This window comes from Salmo trutta, chromosome 38 (assembly GCF_901001165.1).
Source record: "Salmo trutta chromosome 38, fSalTru1.1, whole genome shotgun sequence".
NCBI lineage: Eukaryota > Metazoa > Chordata > Actinopteri > Salmoniformes > Salmonidae > Salmo > Salmo trutta.
In genome coordinates this window covers 14994804-14999009 of record NC_042994.1, presented here as the reverse complement: position 1 = coordinate 14999009, position 4206 = coordinate 14994804, and positions in this window count along the sequence as shown.

The window sequence follows — 4206 nt, the reverse complement described above, 5'->3', positions numbered from 1 at the left end:
ATTTGTAGAAGGCGGTCTTAAGCTACTTTAAACCCATGCGTAAAACTAGGCAGCCTTGCCATCTATACAGACTAAACGGAACATGTTCCCAGTCCTGAAGTTATTTCCGGGAAAAGAATGCAGCAGTCTAACATTCGTCTCAGGCCTTCATCACAAAATCTCGTATCTGCGGTCTGTGTCCACAGCGCGCTCTCTGGAGGAAGCTGAGCTTGTGTTGTCGCCACTAGAACCAGAAAGAGGGAGTGGAGGATGCTGCCACTTAGTGCGGCTAGCCAGTGCGTATCATCGGTTAGTTTAATGTTTTGGTCAGTAAACGCCTCAGTGGCCAATGTTGCTTTCTCTAGAAATGAAGAGTTTAATTCCAAAACGCTATATATCCCTTTTCAGAAATGTTGGTAACTTCAATTCAGATAGACAAATAGCCATGTTTTTTGCTAAATGCAATATATGTCTCACTCAGAGAAATAAGTAGACTGCCAGGCTTTACAGTCAAATGTATTAAATAACTAAATTTTTAATAAAGACATGCACAAATGATACCTTTGTGACGTTTTTCAATAAAGTGATTTGAGATCTGTATGTAAATCATTTAGATTTGACATTTTATGCATTAAGCAGATGGTCTAATTCAGAGCAACCTACATTAAATGCATTCATGTTAAGATACTGTAGCTCAGTAAAACAACCACATATCACAGTCAAACATACAGGATACGAAATTACATTCCAGCTAAACAATGGATATATAGCGTTTTGCAACAAAACACAATTTCATACACATCTAAAGTCTATGAATAAAAAATCTGAGAACAGTAATATTTTACACACACACACATGAAGGTAAGCAATAATCATTTCTGATGAAAAAACATACATGTGAAAAATTGGTGGATATAACATTTGGGAAATAAACTCTTAATATGTAGTATGATGATCATCAATATTTATTTGATTATTTGAAAAAAATGTCACAGCAACACTGTGTGTTGATATTATTGAGTGTTGATATGGAGTTGTTACATTCATTGTTTTTTTAAAGCCTGATAATGACGTGCAATATGCATTACACGTTATTACAGTTTAGGCTAAACATATCAGCATTGCTGTACTTACACTGACATGGCATTGTACTGAAGACGCAGTAAGAATTCTCTTCGATTATAGTCACAGTGGTGTAGAAGAAGAAGGCGCAACAGTGCCTCTTCAACCTCAGAAGGTTGAAGAAATTCGGCTTGTCACCTAAAACCCTTACAAACGTTCTACAGATGCACAATCGAGAGCATCCTGTTGGGCTGTATCACCGCCTGGTACGGCAACTGCACCGCCCTCAACCGCAAGGCTATCCAGATGGTAGTGTGGTCTGCACAACGCATCACCGGGGGCAAACTACCTGCCCTCCAGGACACCTACAGCACCCGATGTCACAGGAAGGCCAAAAAGATCATCAAGGACAACAACCACCTGAGCCACTGCTTGTTCACCCCGCTATCATCCAGAAAACTGAAAAACAGCATCTATCTCAAGGCCATCAAACTGTTAAACAGCCATCACTAACATAGAGAGGCTGCTGCCAACATACAGACTCAAATCACTGGCCACTTTAATAAATTGATTTAATAATGGTATCACTAGTCACTTTAAATGATGGCACTTTAATAATGTTTACATATCCTACATTACTCATCTCATATGTATATACTGCATTATATACCATCTAATGCGTCTTGCCTATGCCGCACGGCCATCGCACATCCGTATCTTTTTATGTACATACAGTATTCTTATTCATAAGAATAAGGTAGTCGTTGTGAATTTGTTAGATTACTTGTTAGATATTACTGCACTATCGGAACTAGAAGCACAAACATTGCTCTACACTCGCATTAACATCTGCTAACCATGTGTATGTGACAAATAACATTTGATTTGATTTGATTTGATTTACAACCTTGGCCCATAGAATTAGGAATTGGAACCTTGGCCATTATGACGTAAATCTGTCACCACTTTCATGACACCTGTAGGCCCCTACTCGTTTATGATTAGGCCTAGTATGGTTTCTGTTCAATTCAAATAGGAAAACAATTGCCAAACGTGTACATGAAAACGTTATACAAGCTTATTATAGCTTGTTATAAATGTGGGCTAGCTTACTGTATCTGTGGAGCCGTCTTGGAACGTTGCATCCCTTTCCTATTCCATTTGGCTCTTCATAATCCATTTCAAAGCATTGATTATACCTATGTACTGTGCTTGTTTACATATTTGACACCTAATTCTTCTAATTTACTCTATGTTAAGAACTCTTTGGAAATTTTAAACAGACAATTAACTCAAACCTTTCACTCACACACGCATTGCACCAAATACTTTGTTCCCACTCACTGAGATATTGAACACCAAGTCCCATACAATACTGAAAATCAAGCACTTTACTGAGGGAATTGAAAGCCCATAACTGTTATCAGTATCACATGTGTTATAGTTTAATGGTGCTTTGAGGTACAGTATAGCCTACTATTCACCAACAGATGGCAGTGTTAGATTGGATCAGTGAACAGACCAAAGCTGATGTTGCCATAATGCTTTGCCAAATGAAAGACTGTCATTTTTGGTTACTGAATTGCCACAACACAATTTTAGATGCCACAACACAATTTTGCACCCAGGGAGCAGACTGAACTCAAGGTGAGTGTTCCCTCAATCTGACCTCCCCTTGTTTGAAAATCAGAGTCCATGTTATCATGCTTTGGGCATCCATAATGGGAGGCAGTAGTTGGCTGGGCTGGTGCTCCAGGCATTGGCACATTTCTCTAGCTAGCCTGCTGTGGGAGGGAGGGTTGAATGAGTTTATGCAGATGGAAATTATGGGTCTCAGTAAACACCTGGGCCCGGAGGAGAGACGAGATGATCTCATTCGTATGCAAGTCTTGTACCACATGATGTGCTACTAAAAGCTACGGTGTCCCCCCCCCAATCCACGCTGAAAAGAAGGGTAGATGCCAATGAAATGCATTCCCGCTTGGATAGTGAGTGTTTAAAAAATGTTTGCTTTCAAGGTTAATAGGGAAGGGAATATCAAAATGTATATGTTATGTAATGTGTTTTATGGTGTGTGTGTCTGTACGCGTGCGCTTGTGTGTGTACATTTCTGGAAACATGCCGGTTTCCCCAGCTTGCGACTATATAGATCACAGAATCCTATCAATTTCTCCACAAAGACGCTTTTGATTTCAAATTGGGGGGGGGGGGGGGGGTGACGTGAAGATGTGGATTCCTCATTGACACAAAATTACGCAGCTGAGAAGTTCTCTGAGTGGGCTGTAAATGGCAACTTTTGAGTCTTTTTTACCTCATCACTCCAGCTGTGAGCTTTCTAGCCTGCGCACTTCCGCAATGTGGTTTCAGGGCAATTCATATCCTTCTGTACGTTAATCTGTGACACTCTATTTAGTATGATATGCTACATTACGTTAGGTTACATTATGAATGGAATAGCGGTCTTACAATATCATACCTCTTGGAGGACGTATTGTATTGCACGTCTTTATCTATTACCTGGTTGCTAGTTGCGCATAATAACAAAGGAGAATTACGGGGGGAATTTACGTTGCCAGTTAGGGGAACTAACGACAAAGGTTAGAGCAGAGCTAAAATGACAAAGGTTATGTGAATTTACGTAGGTGAATTGGGTTAAGTTGAGTATTTAGTATTTTTTGGTATTTTATTAGGATTCCCAATTAGCTGGGTCCAAACAGGAAACAAAACATGTAGCTGATATAGTGTAGTGTAAAAAGTCGTAGTAGTGTACATAGACACACAGGCTTTATTCAAGGTCAGTGGAAGGTCATTAGTAAAATCAGAAAACAAAAATGGCCCAAGCTGGCTGCCCTGCTGTACACCACACTCAATCAAATTTGCATTAGAGAGAAAACCCTCTGTTCTTTTAGATAGGTAACTTTCAATCCAAGGGTTAACTAAAATGCTACAGTTGTTCCCGACTTGAACATGCAACCTTTGGATTGTCTCAGATTACACCCACCCATCCTCCCTGACCAACCTCCCTACTTTTGTTTCTGTCTGAAGTAAATTAGTAGGTATCATATGTCTTGGAGGTGCTTAGAAATACGTAAAGTATATTTTGTATTGCTCTGAGACCAGGTTGGTCTCCAAGGGGGACGCAGCCTCGCATCTAGTCCTTTTCAG